Here is a 23,914-nt window from a genome sequence, read left to right on the forward strand (position 1 = left end):
GTGCTCAGGGTAACTCCGCTTATGCAAAAGAGTGGCCACATTCGTTAATTCTTGTTCCCTCAAAGTTTGCGTTGACGAGAGCGCATCGCAACGAGACAGGAGAGTGCGTACCACGGCATGTTTGTGTTCTATAGGGTGGTGAGAGTCAAAACTCAGCACACTCCCTGTCTCGTTGCGATGCGCTCTCGTCAACGCAAACTTTGAGGGAGCAAGAATTAACGAATGTGGCCACTCTTTTGCATAAGCGGAGTTACCCTGAGCACTTTGTCAATGATACGCAGCGCCGCATGCAAAAACCTCGTGAGAGCAAGGCCGAAAGGCCAGCTTCCTTTGTGTGCATTCCGTATGTCCGCGGTGTATCAGAAGCAGTGCGCAGGGCTTTACGGCCTTTAGGTGTTCGAACTGTGTTTAAACCCTCGTACACGTTGGCAAACGTGTTCCCGAAGCCAAAGGACCGCACACCTCCGGACGAACAAAGTGGTGTCGTCTACAAGGTCAACTGCTCGGACTGTGATGCCAGCTACATTGGCGAGACAGGGCGGCGACGTCGCACCCGTATCAAGGAACATCTAAGAGATGCTACGAAAGCCACCCATGCTACACGTGCCAAGACAGAATTGGTTGATCATTGTTTATCAAAGGGACACATGTTTGATTTTAACAATGTAACCACACTAGCACGGGAACACCGATGGGGCCCAAGAAAGTTCGTAGAATCATGGTTCATCCGTCGTAATCAATCTTCATGTAACTCTAACCGTGGCCCCCTGCCGGATGTTTACGGCACTTTCATAGATAAATAGGATGTATTTCTCATTTGTTGCCATTGTGTACTGACGATGCCACCCGCATAGGTGGCGAAACGTCTATGTTTTTGTTATACTTTGTTGAGTAAAGCCAGTGTAAACAACACTTTGAAGCATGAGTTCCCCTGGCTTTTGGAACATTTTCTCACGTAAACTGAAGCTTGAACGTCGCGTCGTCAAGTCGTCTTTCGTCGGTGTAGTTTTGGCTTCCTGACTTCGTAGGGACGGCGGCGTGTCGTCATTAGGTCGTCGAGATGGTTGCTTCATCGTCTTCGTCGGCGGCGGAGGATCTTCGTCAGTTCGACGAACAGCAACCGCACCTCCATCGGTTGCTGCTTTTAGTTTTCCGGATATGGGCTGACGGACCGGCCGCGGGCTGGGCCAGTGTATGGTCGGCGCTGCGGCGACAGGTAGCGGCCTGGTGACGGCGAACGGGAAGCTCGTCGATGGCTCCACTGAGTGGCGGCGAGGTAGTCGGCGATATCGCGAGGTCGTTCGCCAATCTGTGGCCGCGGCGCGTTAACGGCGAAACCTCGCAGTCCCATCTCCCGGTATGGGCATCGGCGATACACATGGCCGGCTTCCCCGCAGTGATAGCAGAGCGGGCGGTGGTCAGGAGCGCGCCAAACGTCGGTCTTCCTCGGGTAGCTCCGCTGGGCGACGGGTGGTCGTGCTGGCGGCGGCGGCGGCGGCGGACGACGAAACTGCGGCGTGACAGGGCCCTGGCGCGGTCGCGGAGGGGGGCCTTGACGGCGTGCGACGGCGGCGTAGGTCATTGCTTGCGGCTCGGGCTGCGGCGATTCAGGGGCTACTCCAAGTTGTTGGAGTTCCTCACGCACGACATCGGCAATCGAAGCCACCTGAGGCTGTGATGATGGGAACAGCTTTTGTAGCTCCTCCCGCACGACAGCTCGGAAAGTCTCGCGCAGGTCGTCGGTGGCCAGTGACTGAAGTCCGGCGTAGTTTGTCGCGTTCGTGCGGCGGTCGAATTCCCGGTTTCGCATCTCGAGTGTCTTCTCGATGCTGGTTGCCTCGCGAAGGAACTCTTCTACGGTCTTCGGTGGGATTCGTACCATTGCGCCGAAAAGTTCTTCCTTCACACCACGCATGAGAAGGCGGACTTTCTTCTCCTCGGGCATATCCGGGTCGGCGTGGCGGAAGAGACGCTTCATTTCCTCCTTGAAGATGGCAACGTTCTCGTTCGGTAGTTGCACTCGGGCGTCCAGCATGGCTTCGGCCCTTTCCTTGCGCACAACGCTTGTAAAGGTGCGCATGAAGCCGGTACGGAACAGGTCCCATGTTGTCAATGTCGACTCCCTGTTCTCGAACCACGTTCTGGCGGCGTCTTCTAGGGCGAAGTATACGTGCCGCAACTTGTCGTCGGAGTCCCAGTTGTTGAAAGTCGCGATTCGCTCGTACGTCTCCGGCCAGTATTCCGGGTCCTCAGTTGCTGCTCCATGGAAAGTTGGTGGGTCCCGTGGTTGCTGTAGGATAACGGGGGACACTGGGGCAGCCATTTGGGTTGTCTTGATCACTATCTTCTTTGTCGTTTCAGGCAGAAGTCCGTGCTCTGGGGGCAGTCTTTGCAGTCTGCGGCTAGCACGCTGGTCTTCGGCGATGTTAGTTTTGTCCTCGAGCTTTGGGCTTGGATCGCGACTTTGCGGGGGCGTTCGGTACATGAACGCACTAGCACCTCCACCAGATGTCACGTAGTAGTGACGTTAAAGAACACAGTAGCAGTACTGTGAAAGACAAAACTAGCTTTTATTGGGGGAACCTGTGCCCACAAAACAGGCTACACTTAAAGCGCAACAATGGCGGCGAACACGCTCGGCGATCGTCGAAAATCTGATCAGCGGGTCAAGCGCGTCGGCTTTTATAGCAGTAATCGAATGTTCCAGACTAATCGTTCGGATCCGCATGCCTTCCACAAAGTTCTACAGCATTCGCGTCAAGTGATGCAATCAGATAACATAACGTTCAGCGACAACAGACAGCAGATAGAAGCATCGATAACGTTCCAGAAACTTCGATACATACAGGCGCGTCCCACGCTGTGCGATTACTTTTGTTAGGCTGCGAAACGTGGTTGCCCGATAAAGATAAGTATACGTGTCAATATTTTGTGCATCGCCTCTTGAAAGGTGGGTGGTGCGTTATCCAACTCGAAACGCATTCGCATCCATTTGAAAGTACCCTGGTGCGTCATGAATGTGGTTTTCTCTTGGTCTTCCTCTTTCACTCTGATTTGCCAGTATGCATAGCACAAAGCCAAGACCGCAAAAAGAGAGTTTCCAGCAAGGCCATCAAATATATCATCAGCCCGGGGAAGTGGTTGCAGGACATTCACTGTCATTAGGTTAAGAGGTATGTAATTCACGCACAGCCTTTTGTTGTCGTTTTGCGTGACTACCACTGCTAGGAAGCCCCATGGGCCATGGGATGTTCGGATGTTCTCACCCTCAAGCAGAGTCGCTGTCTGACGCTCGAGAAAATGTCTACCACTGGCGGTGTAACGGTACGTCTGTCGACTAGAGGGCTCGGCGTCAGGCACCAGCTTATTCTCGTGTTCGATGCCTTCATAGAGACCGATGTCTTCGGGGCTGGTGCTCAACGCACCAGCATGACGTTGAACAATGCACTTCACAGCTGCCTGTTCTTCGGGATTGAGCTGAGCTCCGAGGCACATGTCAGTCAGGGGATCGTCAGGGACGTTATCAAGTGGGTCTGAAGGCGACAGGCTGGAGGATGTTGTCTGCAGTGGGCTTGTGCGGCACGTTTTCAGTTGAACTAGGGCCGCCTTATTCAGCTGGCTCCACAAGGACTCATTTTCGTCCGGTTCATACTCGAAATGAAGCGGCTCTGCCGTGGGCTTCGAGGGATCAAAACGTGACAATGCAGAAGTCAAAATTACTGAATTTGACATTCTTGGCAATAGTTCCTCTTTGCACTGCGCAACAACGTTTGTAGATGGCTTGTAGATCACAGGCACCTTCATAGGTTTGAAGTGGAGTTCAGCTTGAGCTGCGTAAGACCAAGCCTCTCCTAGAATGCGGGGAAGGACGTTCCGTTCAAGGATGGCTGCTTCGACAACTGCATACAGAGGTCCAATGGTGATTCCCAAAAGACAGATCCTTCCGGCATGACGGAGCTTCCGCCGACAAGCAAAGGTCGATTGGTCCACAATTCAACCCTGAGGTTTGATGCTAAGCTTGCTGCAAGAATGGTGACCTTTGAGACCTTGTCTGGGAAAGCACTGGTATCTCCCAGACCTTTGACTTGAGCGGTAGTGACGGCACATCTGAACTTGGATCCATACAAAGTGTTATCGACACGCCCAACACATGCTGTTAGTGCTTTGGGAACTGTCGGCTTGAAGTCACGAAATGGTTGCTTTGGTGTTGCACATTTACTTTCAAGGTGACCCTTCTCTTGACAGTTGTAGCACACCACATCTTTCAAGTCTTGTGCTCTTCTGTATGCTAGGGCACCATACTTAGCTGAAATTCCTTCATACCTCGACTCTTGATCCGTAGGTGGTAGGCTGTTAATACGAAGAGGCTGCGTCATGCGTGCGGTGTACTGGAACGTAGATGGTCGAGCAGTCTGTGAGGAGTTCACAGTACTGTCAGTTCTGGCAGTAGCACTCTGGAGCTGTGGGCGTCCCGGCTGTCTTGCAAATTGCTCTGTTGACTGCGGAGGTCGGATCAGACCGGCGTGGTCCAATGCTCTATCCACTTTGGATACAATGCCGAGGAAGTCGTCCTCGGTACGGGGTCGCTGAACAGCGATAAATGTGGCTACCTGATCGTCACTAATGCCTTGAACGAGGTATTCGATGCGTTCCTTGTCAGTAATGGAAGCCAGACAGCGTGGCATGATCTTGAGCTTTGCAAAGGTGTCCTGCTGCAGGCTCTCTCCAGCTTTTTGTGTGAGGCCTGTGACCTTCTGTTGCCACTGTATGATCGAAAGTTGCTCGCCAATTGTTCTTGCAGTCCGGCCTTCCAGATAGTCCATGTGGTAAGCTGTCACCCTGTTGAAGCATGCCAGACTGCTGCGACTACACGTAGCTTTCTTTGCGCGATGGCGAGGAGAGTTGGGTCTTCCCATCGTGCAAGTTGTTGAATGCGCTCGTGCTCTCCTATCCAGTGCTTCAAAGGAGGGGTGCTACTTCCGTTGAAGGTAGGCAGCGAAGCTCAGAGGTCTGGTGGCGTTGTGACGTGCACTGGGTTCACGTGACTTGTTATCGTGGTTATCATAATGGCCATATTCTGGTGAAGAAAAGCTGCCATGCACTGCATGTTCTCTGCTGGATCTGACATGAAGTGTAGCATGGCTGGGAATGACATCGTAGGCGCTGGCATGATCGGGAACGACGTTGAAATTGCAGGCACGCCTGGCGCGGGTTCGTGGTTTGGCGGTGGGTCTTTTTCGGTATCAACCAAAAGCCGGTCGAATTCTTCCTCCTTGTTGCCGGTTGTTGTGAGGCTTCAGTGTTGCAGCTCAGTTTTAATAACTGAGCATTCAAGGTGGCGAGGTCTTCTGCGGTGGCAACATGCTTGTTGATGAAGGACATCGTTGTTGACACGCCGTGCTGGGTAGGCTTAGGACTGGTTTGGCGTTCAACAGCGCTCAGTCGAGGGCATGACGACTTACTTGGTGGGCGAAGTGGATGTGGCAGGTTGCTGATGTCGACTGCCCCATGTGTGAGCGGAGGAAGCGGGCGGAAAGTGTGGAAAACGTTTAGTTGGGCAAAATTACAAAGTACGGGCACATTCTACGAGGCTGAAAAACCCCGGCTCTCCATTCTGGTCCGGAAATACGTCCAACGGTTCTCAGGGTTTCTTGACCTGGTTTCTGAATACAGCTATGTTTAGGGCTGAAGCTCACAGTGCACGTGTACAAAGCCCACAATGAAAACATGTCACTACCGTTAAGCGCACATCAATAACACGCTAGCGCAGGACGAACACCCTACACACTAGTACAACGCACACTTGCAGGCCCTTCTACGGTTATTTCTTTGTACCCTTTTCATGCAAATGACGAGAGATAAAGAGCCTTGCTACTATGTGCACCCGCCATGTGTATGTGGGACGGTTATATGGATTTTACTGAATAAATTGTTGGTTATTATACTGCGTTTTGCTTTTCACTGTGGCCTTGCCAAGCCATTCTGATTCATTTTCTGATTCTTGTCCATAATGGGATCGGCTAAATATCTTATTTCATGATGTGGGCTTTGCAAGCCTTTCCCTGTACCTTACCGCGTTAGGATGAGCACACTTGTTTAAGTTAGCGAAATGGCCCGGCCTCTCACGCAGCTCACTGCTAAAAGAAAGTTTAGCTTATTTTGCGCTATTGGGAAGTGCACGGCGAGTTGTTTGTAGTGGCTAAAGGGCAAACTGGATTCGTCGTTTTGAAGCAAATCACTATGGACAGTTACCAAGCGGCGTCGTTGCGCATATGTTTGTGTTATCTTCCTCGGTACATGTGGACTCTGAAACGAATGCATTCAGTGTTCTCCCCGAACATGAAATCAGATGTCAAAAGTCGCATGAAAGTGGTTTAGTCGTATCAAATTGACATTAATTTTACCTCGACGGGTTCGTCGTCAATGCCCCAAAAAATGCACCAGCAAGGTCTATCATGAATACCGGGGGTTTTGAAGTCCAGAAGACAATACGGCCCAGCCTCGACACACGATGTTACATCCGAATGCCAAGAGCAGGTTGTACTTTTTCGAAGTGTATTCAGATTCTGTTCTTAGTCACTATTCATGGTAGTTAAACGTTTATGTTCGTCACTTTCGTGGCATGCCTATGGATTGTACCAAATTGACTTGTAAAGAAATGTGCCCTTAAGAGGAAGCTTTAGCTCGGGTGCTCCTATCTAAATACATGTAAAAGGATAATTCGTTTTTCTCGGCAACCACTGCGCAAAATTTGACGAAGTTTGTTGTCCTTAAAAGAAAAACGTAAAATCTAGTCACTGTTGGTTTCGAATCTTTCATTTGGGTCCCTAATTTTTTATTAAAAATTCTCAAAAATCGAAAATAAAAAAAGAAACTATCAAGTTTACAACTGTAACTCAGAAACCAAAAACGATAATACAATTCAGTGAATTGCATCTAATATTACATTTAAAGCTGACAAAATTGATATGCTATACATGAATCTCTAAAAATTTAGTAGTAGAGAAATACAGCTTTTGCAGAACCACTGGAAAGAACGTAACAAATTCACGTAAGATATATACCAAATTTGTCCAATATATTGTATACCAATATTTACCAAATTTTTGACAATCCGTTTAACCAAACCCTGGACCTAAATCGAACTTCCGCTTCCAAAAGTCACTAGAATTTAACTTTGCCTCTCAGATGCACGAAATTTCATTAAAATTGGTCCAGGGGTAATTCAAAAAGACGTTTTTGCATTTTAGATGTATTTTAATAGGCCGCGTCGGAGTTGGGCCCGAGCTAAAGCTTTCTCTTAAATATCTAATTATGGTATTGACGCGTTCTATTGAAGCCTTCACGTTATTTTACGCTGTTTACTTAAAGCAAAGGACTAATCAACGGGACGACCAGGGCTTCAAACGATCATGGTTTTTCTGCGGCGAGCCGCACTAGAATATCCCTCAAAGCATCTCTCCTTATAGGGGACTATTAAAACTAATATGGCAAAGCTTGCGAGGCGAGTTTAAGAACTATACTGGACCTTGCTACTGCTAGAAGAGTGTGGCAGGCGCTAAGCAAGATGGCGGCCCGTTTTCAATTTCAGTGTTTCTTGTGCGAATTCTTTGTCGTGAAGGGTTCATCAAAAGCGGTCGTGGAAGCCACAGTAGAGTGCTGCTACTTCTAGCTGTGATAATAGCCATTCAGAACAGAATGAATGGCGCTGTCAGCCGTAAAATCAAACTCAAGCGGGCAGTAGGTGTCAATCAATTAGTTAACTTCAAGAACCTACACATAACCTAATGCGTACGTTAGTCAGATAAACGCAGCTAAGCTTATGTGACCTCACCTTCAGGACAAGCACAGCTAGCCGAAATTTGCCTACGCAAGCTAATACCTAAACCAGTACAGCCTTACGTACATGGTTGATGTTCACCTGTGCAACCTATTCTGACTTTAAATACATACTTAAATACATATCGACTAGAAAGAAGAAAGGATTTCCCAGACTTTTTGAATTTGTATTGTAGTGCTTCCCAGTCCGCGTCATTGCAGACGAACTATGACAGTTCCACTCAGTTTCATGACTCGCAAACGTTACTTTCTTAAGCATGTATTCTTCCTTTAGACTAAGCGCAACTATGTTTACGGTTTCACACACTAGACACGTCTACGGGCCTTCAACAGAGTGGTTAAATGTCGTTAACCACGCCCATTATATGTCCAGCGGCCCTCCGCAAGACCTCTACTCTGTATCTAGTGCTAGTTTAGACCACAAAGTAACCTGCCCTGTTGCAGACTTATTTGATGCTGCCACCTCGAATATATTGTCTTTTTTTAAGATAGTACTTATGACGGTTCCTCGAAGACGCGGAGGTAGGTGTCTTTTACGGAAAGACGTATACGTGCCGGTGCTAAATCATTTTTGAATGTCATTAAACGTAGGTCGTCTAGCACGAATGCCGTGTTAGGGTAACGATATGTACTCCAGCATATCACTAAAGCGTGTGTTCCCCCTCTCTCTCTTTCTCTCTCTGTCGCTGTATAAAGGGAAATTTTAGTGCGCTAATATTTACATTCGTCTTGTTTTTGAAGATCTTGTTAACTGAGTCTGCAACACTGATTTGCCACTAAAGGCGTTAAACAACGCGCACAAATTAAAAACTTACCGTGTAATGAATGGTCAACGGCAGCCCAGAAGGGAACGCTGGTCACATCGAGAACGGCGCGTACTGCCTGCAAAGGCCGAGACGATTCCTGTGTACTCGTTGCAAAGCAGCGCGACCAGACTTTTTGAATAGATAATCATTTTAATTATATAGCTCGTCTAACTTCAGCATTGTATACCCAAGTAAGGAATGTTGTTATAATAAATTTAATAATGGGTACGTGAGATTGATCGTTGCAGTACAAGGGAATTACGACAAATAATAAGTTAAAAGAAAAAAAAAGCAACATGAATGTTTGAAACCAAATGTTTACATAAATCTACGCGCAATCCATATTGTTGGAGCTGAGTTCTTGTACTTGCGGTACACTTGGCAGCGGGGGTTCTTCTAGTGCAACCGAAAATGAAAGTATGCCTGGCATTAAATATTCTCTGCGTTTTGGTGAACGAACACTGGCGAAACTTAATTGAACTGCATTACTGACAAGTTCAATCCAAGGTCATACTCCGCACGTGGAAGGTACATACAAAGAGGGCGTACACCAGTAAGAGGCCAAAGCTACACTGTAAACCAATTCACGCCGTCAGGCGGCTTTTTGCTTATAACTGACACCTTTTGTTCATTAGGGGTGTAAAGATATGAAGTACGATTACCACTCTTTACTGCTTTTGCGTTTAAAGGGTGTAAGTCTGCAAATAAATTTGTTATGTGTAAATTGATCGGTAGTGAATTTTATATCATTAAGGGTGATTTCCGTTTATAAACCACGGCTTTTTACCCTGGTGGGTGTAAGGGTGCCCTGAAGAGTAAATCGTTTACGGCGTTTTACTCCTCACCTATAAAAGAACAACCGCTGTATATAGCCTGGGTGAAGTGGCATCCTGCAGGCGAGATGTTTGTGATTGGAACGGATGCGAAAAAAGCTCATTAGCCAAGAGAAGACCGGAATGAGGCCCCGGTTTCTCGGACATTTTAGCGAGAAAAAAACGTCGCCTATTTATTTCGCTATAACCTAACCAGACTACAAAGACTGTACGGTATACCGACAATCGTATACTTTCATCGGTTACCGTATATACTGCAGCATCGCGTGAGCGTTGAACAAAAATGGGACACGTGTAATTCAAAACTGCAGCTTGTCGCATGAAATTCAACGCACGATGAGCTTACGATGTTGTTCGCGATGAGGAATGCAAGGCCGACGTGCAACCGACTTTCTTAATGTGAGCATGCATCATTTGAATGGGCACACATCGGCCCTGTGAAGTCACGAGTATTCAGAGTTCCTGGTGGCTCATCGACCGACACGGCTTCCTTCGCTGAAATGATGGCTCTGCGGGTGACTGGTGATGCCGCAAAGGAGAACGAGGCCTTGAATAAAAAAAAAAGCGGGGGGAGAATTTTTAACCTGTGTGAGGCACTTCAAGCGTGTTCTTGCTCTCAACTGATCCGTGTATCTTTTTTTTTTCGATTACGCGTAAATCTTGTACGTTGTTTATACGTCCGTCATTGACGACCTTGGTGCTTATCAGCTTAAAGAATTAGTGTGCAAACTACTGGTAACTGTCTGCATTTGACAGCGTGAGAATGATGCATTATATGCGCGTTGAAGTCGGTGCACGTTACGTGTTCTACTTAAACAGAGAAATCCAAACTGCAGTTACACGACATTACGAAGAAAATGCAGGCTTTCTTTTCAGTAGTAATGCTTCCCAGTTGGAATGAAAAAGCTCAGTGAGGCTTTGTGAAACACCCGTGTGCGCATTCCTTCGTTTACTGCGGGCAAATCGTCGGGCGCATGACCATTTTTTCGCACGTCAGGTGCACGACCAATAGGGAGACACTCGTCGTCATAATATGTTCCCAGTTATACTCGCGAACTTATGTTTTATTAACCAATTATGGGGTTTTACGTGCCATAAAACACGATCGCATTATGAAATGCGCGCAGTAGGGGAATGCGGAAATTTGCAGCAAACGGAGTTCTTTAACGTGCACCTGAATCCAAATACACGGGTGTGTTCGCATTGCGGCCGCGGAGGCCAGCTTATGTGTTGTCGCATACGCTTTCTGTGAGAAAGTTTTGTGAGCTCACACTATCACTGTTCGTCACGGAAAATGGGCATCCGAGAACCAATTAGAATGGTCCCAGAAGGTGTTACTTCTGTCCGACCAGCTAATGTACACATGAGCCCGGCAGCCAAATATTTGTGCGCGACAGACATACTCGACTCGTTTTCTCTTTAATCGGGTTCAAGTCAACGCCTTGTACGCTGCTCGCCGTTATCACTCACATAGCAACGAAGCACCAGAATTTCCTGTAGTAATGTTCATAGCAAATTCTAGGGCTCCACCATCTCAGCTGTGCGAAACCGCGCCCAGAGGTCTCCATTGCGGCAACTTGTTTCCTAGCAGGCTGATATTCCCTGGTTGACACGGAAGACGAAAAGAAGCGACAACGATAAGCACTGACTTCCAACTGGCGTTTATTTCAAAGAAGCATGAGCATATAACGTCACACTCGTGATCACAGGCATATATAATTGCTCAGGCTAACAAGACCACCATAAACCAACAAGAGCGCACTCCAAGACTCTCGTTGATTTATGGTGCCCTTGTTAACTTGCACTATGACGTGCGGCTGCGATCACGTGCGCGAGGTTATATATTCATGCTTCTTTGTAATAAACCCCTGTTGAAAGCCAGCACTTGTCGCTTCTTTTGGCGTTCCCTGTCTACTATCGCGCTCGTAATACAGCGGAATACCATCTAGCCCGTTCTCACACCTTCCTAACAGGCGGCTGCCAAGTCCACCGCCATGGCCGAGGCAACAGCTGGCAGCGTATTGCGAGGAACAACGGCAGCAAACACTTCTATGGTCGATGAACGGGGCGCCCATTCCGTCCGTGTAATCATTCAGTCTATCGCATGCGCTATGCCTCCGTGTTCAGGGCGCTTGCGTGTTGCTTCAGACGTGCAAGGAAATCACCGCCTCGACGAGAGTGCCTCAGGAGCGTGGTGGTCGTCTCTGTATTACCTAGCCCTGAACTAGCCCTGGAAAGCTTGCAGTTTCCTACACCTGTTTAACGCCAACCATGCAAAAACGATTACCGACAAATTCAGCCTCGAAACGAGAATAAGGCAAAACGAACACGCCCGTACAAAGTTATACGAAACACCGACCTGAGAAAACAAGCGAAGTGGAAAGTAGACGCCCATCGAGCACCCTCGGGTACATTGCTAGCCCAAATGGCGTTGGCTTGCGGGACCACGGACGCAGACGTCAGAAACACTTGTTATAATACGTGTGTCAGACGACCACTTTCGATCACGATCAAGCCCGATCCGGATCGAAATACTCGACCACGTTTGGCTCCCTGTCGCCGCTTGCGCGAAGAAGCCGATCGCGACCGAGAAAGTCGATCCGGATCGGGCTCGATCGCAATCAAAGGCGCGCTGTGTGACCCCCGTATCAGACGCAGTAGATCTTGCTGTACCATTGCTTGCTTTTCAGCGCTGCCATTGCAAATATAGACGCCGTGAGCATCGTTATTTTTTAATAGTCATATTGCTCGTGCCTACGCTATACTATCGCGATAGTAATTGTACGGATGCTCCTGACGCATTATCCTCCGTGCTATGATGGTACATCGATGGCTCGAGCGCGTCCCGAAGGCAGAATCTATTGACACGTGAGCTATGCGCGGTGAGCTTGGCTGTAAAAACAACGAAATCGAGTAGACGCACCGTCCTGCTCTGCTTCCGCTGTCCAACTCCAAATCGACGATCACCTCAAACTGGTCGAGGGAGCGAGCGAGCTTGCCGGGCAGGAGAAGACGCTGGCGCCGCGGACCAGGGGTGCCAACCAGGAGAACTCCGAGAATCTTCACCCTTTTGAGGAATAAAGTTGTGTCAATCAATCAATCAATCAATCAATCAATCAATCAATCAATCAATCAATCAATCAATCAATCAATCAAATAGGCAGCGCAGTCGGGGCAGCGCGTTCTGCCTTCGAACGCGCATAAGCTGCTCGATAGAAACGTCAGGATGTGCGCGCAACAACGCTCATGCCAGTAATGCACCGTAGTGGATGCACCGCAGCGAGCGGAAGGGGGAGAACGAGATGCGACACCTGCAGTGCCGTCGCAGGTGTTCCTTGATCAGCTTAGCCTTGCGAGCTGCCTGGGCGTCTGACGCTCTTTCAGCTGCACGAGTCGGGAGCATTTGCGTAGCATTTGGGCCAGCGTGCGGCCCCCGCGTTGTTAGAACGCCGTCCGAGGAGCTCGATCGCAGCACTAATTATGACCTTGCTATCGCTTTCGATAAGTGGCGCTTCAGACGAAACTGCCTATTTACAATTCTTTTTTTGTTTTTTTTCAACGCCGGCATATAGTGGCTCGCTGGAACGCGCAAGGCAAACGCAGCACATGTGCCACGAGCGAGGAAGACGCCGTGAGCGTCTTGCTAGTCGTAGACGACAGGACTGACGCCAGGCAGTGGTCACTAAGAATGTTGCCACTGCTTATCTTCGTTGTAATGCATTGCATTTAGTGTATCAAGTAAAAGGTAAATAATACAGTCGGTTGACGTTCCTTTAACCGACACACTGAGCCCGTGGTTTAATGAGTAGTTCTGAAATCAAAACAGTTATGGGACGCTATCGATCACTCGGAGGCACGAAAGTCGTAAGAGAAGCCTAAATAAGCCAGAGAAAATCAAAATAGCGTTTGTAAATTTGGTTACCATAAGTTTCTGGTTACGCTATTTCTAAAGCTCCATAATGTGCGCGTTCAGTACACTGTCTGTCCAAGGCTGCGTTTGAAAGACGAACCGCCTAGTTAGTCTTAAGGAATAGTTACAAATCCTTCGAGGAGAATAGGAAAAAACTGTCTTTCTACTGAAAAAACAAAACTGAGAGGGAATGCCACGCAGAGAAAATACAAAAGAAAACGATGTGCGTTGATATCGACGAACACTAACCTCCCTGCGACTAATACTAAGTAGGCTTAGGGGTGGTCTGGTAAATATTTCAGTAAGCTGCTAATAAGCAAGCAAGCACTATTGAAAAGCTGCTTCTGAAAGCCGAATCACACAACATGTTTAAATAAATATAGTCACTAGTCCTACAGGAAAAGAACAAAAACAATCTTCCTACTTGCGAGCACTAAGCTGTCTTAGCAATGTCCTGGAACATAATACGCAGCCATCGAACGCGGAGTAGGCTTAGTAATGGCCTAGGAAATAATTCAATTTGCTGACGGACAACGTGGCCATCCGTAAGCCCTACCCAAAAGCTGCTTCTCATAGCCGAATTGCAGAGCACGTTTGAATTATTAGTCAACAGTCCTCCACTGAAAGAACAAAAATTCGTCCTACTTGCGAACACCAAGTAGGCTTAGCAGTTCCCTGAAAAATAATTCAATAGGCAGCCGACGAATAATGAGTAAACTTAGCAATCGCCTAGGAAGTAATTCAATGCGCTGACGTACTACGTGGCCAGCCATAAGCGCTATACAAAAGCTGTTTCAGAAAGCCGAATCGCAGTAGAGCATGTTTAAATAAATAGTCGCTTTATATATTCCTACAGGGGCAAGAACAAAGCAAGGTTTGGGTGCGGGCTAGTTGATATTCAAATGTTTCAAACAACACTTACAGCGCATACTGGTACAAGGGACCAAGAGAACGACGAAGCCAAGCACTTTTCTTCGTCGTTCTTTTGATCCCTTGTCCCTGTGTGCACCATTAAGTGATGTTTGAAGCAAGAACAAGAGCTTCCTTCCTAGTTGTGAACACTCAGCAGGCTTAGAAGATGACATCGTAAATACTGTAGCAAGCGACACCTACCTTAATCGACCGTGTCTGGCATCCGGAATCGGCTTGGTTTTCCCAGCGACGTCTCCGTGATCGGTGGGCGACGTGAGCAGCACTCTCCGGTCCCGCTAGAACTGGCGTCCGACCCGCAGCTGCAGCCACTACACGACTGGTCCGATGCCACGTCACGACAGCTCTGCATACAGCTGCGCCCTTCCAGATCGTTCGACCGCCACGTTGATAGCCCGGCTCGCGGTCACGGCTCGCGCTCACGGGCGCGCGCCGAGACGAGAGCTTTGCGTCGCCTCTTCGTCGTCTTCCCTTCCAGCAAATCTGCAGTGTGTTTTTTTTTTTTTCCACGACGTGGAGCAGCCGCTTCTGTAAATTAAAGCTTTATGCCATACATCCTTAGTGAGGTACGTCATATCTAAATTCTTTTGTCTTATACTACCCAATGCGACTGCTTTATTTTAATTCCTTCATTTTCTTCTATTGTTTCTTCCTTTCATCGGTACTAGCAGTGTGTGGTTTTTATCACATTCAGTGAAACAGTTCCCCATTGTAGGTATGAGCCATTGTAGGATGGTGCATATACTGAAGGACCTACCTAGTAGGCCTCCGCTTAGCTCCTTAGGACCTCAATAAAGTCGTATACTACTACTACTACTTTACCAATGGACACCGTTGCCCATGAGTACAAAAAAAAACTCAGTACCCAATTTTTAAAAAAACTTATCCCTTTTTCTTTTTGCGCCTCTCTCCTTCTCTCTTTCTATCCCCAATTCTCTTCCCCACACATGTCAGCGATGTCTAACGCCGACTAAAATCTCAGCCTATCATTAAAGGGTTCTCTCTCTCTCTATGAGCCATGCGCGTGACACCAAGTCAGGCCGAATGCTGGCTGTTTCTCGAAGTTCTTGAACCTTTCACTGACGCCTGCTCAAAAACTACAGCATAATTGTAGGTGCGCACGACGCCTGCGTTGCCTCATGACAACTCGTATCCGGTCTAATCATTTACCTGTGTGCTAGCCATAAAAGTTGTGGAAAGGAGCGGTTCGTGGTTGCATGGGGAAAAGATGAAGAAACTTTTATTTTTACGTCAATATTCCGGCGCGGTTCGGGGGTGCTTTCCAATTTTCTGCCTAGTTTTTTTCCCGCTACTGCTGCAAAAGTTTTCTCAAGATATTTTTCTGTTCTGTTTGCGATTATGCTTATTCTCAATGTGCTTTGTACATTTAGATAAAAAATTACACGTGTCTTTTTTTTTCGGGTCATTTACATGTGCCATCATTAAAGGATCAAACACTTACATGTCACGTTATGACGGCATTTAGAGACTTAACTTTATTCTCTTCGTCATGAGACCCGACGCAGAAATGGGGGCGCTGAAGACCGCGATCACAAGGACAGTTGGCACCTTCATGTTTAGTCTGTATCTTCAACGATCCAGCGGGGTTTCGGCCCTGGTTTGACCATGGCCCGCCGGAATGACTCGATTCGATCGCCAAACGATTAGATGGTACACATGTTAAGCCTCGCTAATCGGGGAAGAGTCCGGAGTATCCAAGCAATATTATGCGAAGCATATTAACGTAGGTTTCAGGCCTTCGTGCGACGCCCGGCGGTGGCCACCATTGACCCTGAAGTGGGGTCACGCAACATGACGTCACGTGATGACGTCACACAGGCTGCAGATGGGGCCTCATATCGCGCCGTCGGTCGCCTCCCGGCGGTGGCCACCATTGACCCTGAAGTGAGATCACATGATGTGACGTCACGTGATGACGTCACAGCGGCTGCAGATGGCAGATGGGGCCTCATATCGCGCCGTCGGACGTCGCCCGGCGGAGGCCTCCACGGTTCGGTTCGCGTCGTCGCGCGCGACGCGGCGGCGGCGCCACCATCGCTGCATCACGTGATATGTGACGTCACGCCAGGGATGAAGCGGCGCGCGCCCGCCGTCGCGTCAGTCTCTGTGCCCGCAACCGCGCCAGCGTCTTTGCGCCGGGCGTGTATGCGGTCAAGATGCCTCCAAACACTAAGGATACGCTAAGGTTAAGCCCAGTGGATGCTTCGCATCCACTGGGCTTAACCTTGATAAGCCTCCAATATTTTTTTTTTCGGTTGTACTCCACTCTCGCCGATTTACGTGCCACGCTTCGCTTCGAACGGCATCCGTCATACAAACAAATAGCTGGGAACGACTCCGGTGCAACGGTCAAGCTTTCTCTCGAAGGCTCGCTGAAAGACGAGACGGCAACAATAATTGAAGCGACGAGAGAAATGCGCTCGGACGCCCGAAGACAATGAAGCGACGCAAGATGGCGTGGACTTTAAGCGAAAAAAAAAAACCCGACATCAGCGGCTATTTGACGAGCATTGCTTGCGAGCTTGGTGCGTTCGATGCGATCCGCGCCCGTCCTTGGCGAGAGCTGGCTGTTTTCTAGATACGGCTCTTCTGTTGTAGCTCGGAGAGGTTGCCCAGTCAGCGAATCTCTGTCAGCTGGCATATTTCCGAGCATATCGAGTAAATAGACAGTGGCATATAAGAGTCGTTGCAACGTGGATTTAGGGGCACCGGTACGCGGAGTGCAAGCACAACTGAAGCGAGATTTGTGTGCAGGGCCCCAGGTGGTCTACACGACAGGTCGGACCACGCTTTGTAACACACTTTCCCATCGATATAATATAGAACGATAGGTGTAGCGTAGCTAGTGGTAGGGCATGGGCGTGACTTTAACCTAGGAAGCCTTTCTGCACACACACACGCACACGCTGTTATAAAATGTGCATGTGAACGGTTTATGCGTTACCGAAGCACTTTGTACCCTGTCGACCGGGAAAACGTGTCTTTGTCTGCTCGCACTGGGCGGCGTCTGACAACACTGGAATAAATGTTGTTGCCCAGCAGCGCGCCTGACACAACGACGGCCACTGCCTTCTTTCGTATAAATAAGCAAACATTGGCGAGCGACCGATTTTCGATGACGCAGTTCCGGGTCCCATGCCCTACGGTGCAACCTCGAGGCAGGTTATCAAAATCTTCAAGAAAATTTACCTTGCTCGGATTTGTACCTACTTCTCTGTAGGCAGATTGTGCTGCGATGTGTCCTTGTACCATTTTTTCCTCATTGTTAATAATCCCACATTAAAAATCATTCACAGCTAAGAGTAGCTGGCGAGATTGCGCCAGATAGAGTGAATCTGTCGAGTTCTTCTGAATATAAAATCTATATACTGTACTAGGGTGGTTGCTTAGGCTAGTTGGTCCATATACTGTCTTTTCAGTCTGGACTACAACCGTCCACTCACCGTCTTAAACCTGTAAATCTTGCTCCTTAAACCTTTGCCACACAACAAAAAAATTGCACTTGCAAAAATGTGTGCATGCTAAAATTAAAAACAGCGCGAGAGACGAGGACAAACGACGAAAGACACGCACACAGCGCTGACTCACAACAACTTTATTGACGAAGCGAAGACCAATTCCATATACTGTGAAGGCACGCGCAGAAGCAGGGGCAACTACTAGAACCTGCATGCCGATGACAAGGAAGAACAGATCAGTTGCCGTGGATTGGTAATGCGCGTTCAAGGTTTAATATTGATGACCGTTTGCGGCTTACCGTGTTAGGTTTGCCATATACGCCAGTAGCAAAGCTGGTATCGACACCGTGTGACACTCGGTGTTCTCGTTGAAAAAAAAAGGAAATGTACGAACTACACACGAACGATTGTATTGATACAAGCACTTTTCGCCAGCAGTTAGGGAGAATACGGTGAGTTACAGGGACATTTCTTTTGTGCGAGCTCTGGTTAAACTCCACGTCATAAGATGTCGCTACCAGCGTTGATGAGGCTGTACACCCTTCTGGTAAATCGGTATTCCACAAACGGTAAGTACCCACAGCACTCAGTGTGGGTTTTTCCCGGAGACACTGAACACGAATCCCGCTATATTGTGGGATACCGCAATGGTGGCTTTTCGAGCAAAGCAGCCCTTGGGCTATCTATCTATCTATCTATCTATCTATCTATCTATCTATCTATCTATCTATCTATCTATCTATCTATCTATCTATCTATCTATCTATCTATCTATCTATCTATCTATCTATTCATCTATCTATTCATCTATCTATTCATCTATTCATCTATCTATTCATCTATTCATCTATTCATCTATCTATCTATCTGTCTGTCTGTCTGTCTGTCTGTCTGTCTGTCTGTCTGTCTGTCTGTCTGTCTGTCTGTCTGTCTGTCTGTCTGTCTGTCTGTCTGTCTGTCTGTCCGTCCGTCCGTCCGTCCGTCCGTCCGTCCGTCCGTCCGTCCGTCTGTCTGTCTGTCTGTCTGTCTGTCTGTCTGTCTGTCTGTCTGTCTGTCTGTCTGTCTGTCTGTCTGTCTGACGGTCTGTCTGTCTGTCTGCAAGCGATTACAAACCATTCTTTATTCGCAAAGCTCTTCAGGTGGCGAAAGGGAGGGGGACGGCCGCTTTGCTTAAAGAATGGCCGGGCGTCCAGCCTTTAGAGATGATTGGCAACATCAGTGCTATCATAAATGTATAGCAACGCTAATACGGTGAGTGAGTGATAGTAGATGTGTATTAAGTTAGGAATATTGCGAAAGACGCACATCCCCAATCACAAAAGTTGGCGTCAAATTTCAGTAAAAAACAGCCAGACGTCTGTCTGTCTGTCTGTCTGTCTGTCTGTCTGTCTGTCTGTCTGTCTGTCTGTCTGTCTGTCTGTCTGTCTGTCTGTCTGTCTGTCTGTCTGTCTGTCTGTCTGTCTGTCGTTCCTCTAAGAGAAGCTACTATAGCAAAATTCGTTCAATTTGAAGACGTCAGACGACATTCCGAGAGTTCATTATAAAACGGCAAAGTACAGAACACCTAATGAAACAAATTATATGACTGGTGTCGAAGTTGGTGTCGAAATCCATCGCTTGCCTATCTGAATCGCGTTTTTTTTTTTAAGGACAGTGCACTCGACGAAAGAGGCCGTTAATCAAGGCGCATTCGTGGCGCACTTCCCTAAACGTGCGCGCAAGCCGAAGCACACCTGTGGAACCGCACGCATAGGCATGAAGACATACAAATAAGTTTGACATTTGACATAATAGTTCTGCGGAAAACCGCAAGGTGGAGAGAAGCAACAACACCAAGGTCTCCACCTTGCGCGTTTCCGCAGGACTGTTACGTCAAACTCTTGCCTCTTGACGAATTCGACTTCGCTCTGCCATCTCCTAGCGGTCTGGTTAGATCATATGGTAGAGCGGCGGCCCCGGAGAGGTGGCAGTCTCGGGTTCGAGTCCCGGACCAGGACGAATTTTTCTTCAACTGCGAGTCTTTTCTTTTAATGAATCCGTATGGGCTTCCTTCGTAGCAATTAGCTACGTTTGGGTGGTTGTGTCATTTACTCTTTATTAATTAAATTTGAGATTCTTTGAACAGAAGGACGTTTGGTGTAAGTACGCGAAAAGTGCCGGTTGAGTTTGCGCTCACCAAGAGCTTCCTGACCAGTCGCTCACATTACTCTAGCTTTAATTCGACGAACTCCTCCCAGCGCTAGCGTGTCGTCTGGTGTCCCACAGGGCTCAGTGCTAGGCCTATAATCATTTCTCATCTGTAGTAACGATCTCGCAAATAACGTAATTTCTAAGGTCTGTTTGTATGCTGACGATAGTGTGCTACATAACGCAATCAAGCCACCAGAGGCTTCGTAAATCATTTAGCATGTTCTGCGCACGGTGTGAAACCATGGCTGATGAGTATCAATTCTACTAATACAGGGGTTATGTTCATCACTAACAGTTCCCCCCCCCCTCTGCGTTTGACTATTAATTCAACAATTTTTCATTAGCTAGAGTGTATAACTATGAATTCCTTGGAGTTGTTTCTACACGTATATACTATTATGGTCAGAGCACGTAGTACATATATGGCAACAGGTAAAGCACGTACTTCAACAACTTAAACATGTAAAGCTCACACTTTCTGCTGATCACAAAGACCCGAATTTGATAAAACGTTGATCCGACCAATTCATGAGCAAGACTCTGTAACCTGACGCGGTTGCTTAGTGGCTATGCTGTTCGACTGCTAATCACGAGGTCGCGGACTTGAATCCCGGTCACGGCAGCCGCATTTGTCTACCACATCCTTAGGTTTAGGTGCACCTTAAGAACCCCAGTTGGTCCAAATTTCCGGAGTCTCCGACTACAGCGTGCCTGATAATCAGATAGTGGTTTAGGCCGTAAAAAACCCATAAATTTACCATGACTCTGTTGTATGGCGTCCTTTCTACCAGTGTGATGTTAGTAAAATTGAACCCACGCTGAAAAAACGTGCGCGCTTCATATGCCACAAATATCATAGATATGCTACTCACACCTCTTCGGCTGTTCTTTTCATTGGCGTCACATAACTGTCTGCCCACCGCAATATTGGACTCGCTAGAATTTCTGTCATGTAATGACATGTAATGCGCAGATTAGACAACCGTTGGACCATTATGGTGACAGAATGGGTACCAAGAGAAGGGAAGCGCAGTAGAGGACGGCAGACTGGGTGGTGCGACGAAATTAGGTAATTTGCGGGTGCTAGTTGGAATCGGTTGGCGCAGGACAGGGGTAATTGGAGATCGCAAGGAGAGGCCTTCGTCCTGCAGTGGACATGAAATAGGCTGATGATGTTGACGAAAATTTTTGTTTAATATCGTTAATTCTTCCTCCAGTCTATGAAACTACGTGCACTTAGCATTCGCTGCAAAAAACTTGTGCCAGAAGTTACCACGAACTTAATCTGCAGCCTTTCTGCTAGCGAATTAACACATTTAAGTAAGCTGTTACACCAGAACCATTTCCTTTTGGAATTTGTTACCTCGTAATGCGCGTCCAATTCCCCTAAACGATTTTTATGCGAAGCATATTACGAGAGCTCAACCCAGCTCCTCAGGCGCGGCGGTGTCGCCTTCAATACCACGTGACACCGTGACGTCACGACAGGAGAAACGGGGCTCCAACTCGCGCCGTCGCTCGCGGCGTCGCGGCGGTATATAAGAAGCTGCGCTTGTTTCTAGGTGGCTTTGGCTCAACTCTTGCAAGATGGGCTGGGTGGGAATCGAACCAGGGTTTCCGGTGTGTGAGACGGAGACGCTACCACTGAGCCACGAGTACGATGCTTCAAAGCGGTACAAAAGCGCCTCTAGTGAATGCGGTGTTGCCTTAGAAACGAGCTGTTTCTAAGGCTCAGGCATGCGTCGCTTGCTCAGGCGCACATTTCGTTGCCGCGCCGAACGCTGCGTTGCTCGACGCTCACCGCGTCCAATGCGGGGCGCGTAGTCGCTGCGCCGTAGCCCACTGTGTTACACCCCTTGGCGGGTCGACGGGAACGCTGTCGCGTTCCACTCTTGAAGGCGAAGCAGAGTAACGTATGAGTTGTTTCTTCGTCTAGCCGAACCAAATATAGCCAAGCAACAGCAGTTCACCAGGCTAAACAGTGGTTCAACAACTAAAATAAAGGCTAGTATGCTTCGCATCCTGGGCTTAACCTTAGCTAAGCCACAGCCATTTTATTTCTGCAAGTTATTCTACTATGTCATGTTCTGTTATCTAGCGTTTCTGCAATATTCGAGTTCCTGTTTCTTATTTGTGAATCCTCTATTGCACCCATTCCTGCCAAAGCCCTTGTACGGTTGCAGTACGCAAAAAAAAGATCATCAGCCCTTCCACTTTGTGAAGGTCAAGCAGCGAAGCTGTGGTGTTATACCTCAATCGACACATCTATGTGTATATTATTATTATTATTATTATTATTATTATTATTATTATTATTATTATTATTATTACTATTATTGTTGTTGTTGTTGTTGTTGTTGTCGTTGTTGTTGTTGTTGTTGTTGTTGAAGGACAGAGACAACGAATGCATCTCTTGACTGCGGAGTGATTTATTCATTTCTTTTATGCAGTAGTCATGTGTGCAAGTCCCGCCGCACGGCAGACGAGAATTCCACAATATTTACAGTTTAACTGTGAACCAGGAAATTATGAAAGTATACGAAACTCGGCTCAATGTCACAGTCGTCTTAGCGGCAAATTGTTGAATATATAACTTGATTCGGGATATTTTAGATAAAACAAGGGTTACATAGGTTTTCTGTAACTATACTCCCTCTGCAGACGGCCATGTATTGACAGCAGACAGGAATTTCGGAACATTTACGAATTCACTGTGAACTAACTAATTATGATAAGTAAACAAAATTCGGGGTAACGATAGAGTCGTCTTAGTGGCAAGTGTCAGTTGCCTTTTTTCCAAGATACTTACACTAAACTTAGAGCTATAGAGCATTCGCGAGAAACTGAAGACGAAAACGCAGGCGGTGTCTTACGCGGACGCCGGAAATGGGTGGAGTTTTGTGTCGACACATGAACACGATCCTGGGGAAAGTAGCCCTTAACAGCTTCACCATATTTCTTTCTCTATGGCTTTACTGTAATAACAATAAAAAAGACGCCACGTAGTTCTGGGTCAATAGCGTCTTTTTAGACGGTGGCCAGACGCCCCAGCAGCTAGCAGACGCCGGCAGAAACAGACGAGCGCGTAGGGAGGGTGCGTCGATGGCGGCACGGCAAACGCAGCCGCGGCGAGAATCGGCAAGTAGGCCGGCAGCGTTTGACAGTGCGTTCATTGTGTTTTCAGTTGCTCGGAACATACGTCGAATAGACGCAACTTCCATGTGCGATGGTTCCGCGTTTGCCCAGACGCGGATGGGAAAAGCCGCAAAATAAGTGAACTTTTTACACTCAGTGGTGTGTTCTGTCTTACCTAACTGTTGCTGGTAAGGTGTTTGTGTTCTCTCTCCTCCATCATAACCTAACGTGGAATAAATGGCGCGACTCCTTTCAGAAGCGCCCTCACTTGTGCGCGCTTTGCCTTAAGTAGCTTTCCCATAGATCGCTTTCCCTTCACAACAGAAACTTGGCAGCGAGCGTTCCAGTGTGGCCGTGGTTGATAGCACGGCGGCTTCTTCTTGAAGATAAACTAAGAAAGAAAGAAAGGAAAACAAATCGCGTGATCCGCGACGCTCGTGGCTCGTGCTTGGCTGGACTAACCGATGAGCCATGTTCTGACGTGGTCATCGAACGAGGAGGACGTGTCCGATGCGCGGTCCATCACGCTGGTGATGGCCGCTGTTCCAGACTGCGAGCGAAATCAACGGAGGCCCACGGACTGGCCACACCGCTTCTGAGAACGGGGGCCGGCAGAGACGGAGCTCAACCAGCCATGGTGTTTGCGACAGGGAGTGCCCTCAAGCTGTACGAGTGTTAGGTCCTGGATACGGCATCGCAGACGCGGTAAGATTGTCTCCTTGCTGTCTTTTTTCCCTGCGGATCGTTAAGGCCGGCGTATTTTCATGAGAAAGTAGCTGGGACATTATTTTC

The 23,914-nt window shown here is 48.0% G+C and overlaps 2 protein-coding genes across 8 annotated transcripts in view; one reads left to right on the top strand and one right to left on the bottom strand.

Annotated features, from left to right (window-relative positions):
- The window catches only part of LOC139051806 (uncharacterized), a 280,388-nt gene extending 265,592 nt beyond the window's left edge, over positions 1-14,796 (bottom strand). For 4 of the 7 annotated variants that reach the window (XR_011509555.1, XR_011509556.1, XR_011509557.1 and 1 more), the window contains exons 1-3: positions 14,502-14,796; positions 12,402-12,545; positions 8,655-8,721 (exon numbers count right to left, since the gene is read on the bottom strand). The gene's annotated coding sequence lies outside the window, so the exon portion shown is untranslated. Of the gene's footprint in view, positions 1-8,654; positions 8,722-11,837; positions 12,063-12,401; positions 12,546-12,789; positions 12,879-14,501 lie in introns of those variants that run through there. The other 3 variants (XR_011509560.1, XR_011509561.1, XR_011509559.1) reach the window with 2 other exon arrangements.
- An 8,733-nt stretch (positions 14,797-23,529) lies between these two features.
- LOC139051707 (uncharacterized) overlaps positions 23,530-23,914 on the top strand; it is a 133,879-nt gene continuing 133,494 nt past the window's right edge. Inside the window, exon 1 of the mRNA XM_070528674.1 lies at positions 23,530-23,827. The gene's annotated coding sequence lies outside the window, so the exon portion shown is untranslated. The remainder of the gene's footprint in view (positions 23,828-23,914) is intronic.

Source organism: Dermacentor albipictus, unplaced genomic scaffold (genome assembly GCF_038994185.2).
Source record: "Dermacentor albipictus isolate Rhodes 1998 colony unplaced genomic scaffold, USDA_Dalb.pri_finalv2 scaffold_14, whole genome shotgun sequence".
NCBI lineage: Eukaryota > Metazoa > Arthropoda > Arachnida > Ixodida > Ixodidae > Dermacentor > Dermacentor albipictus.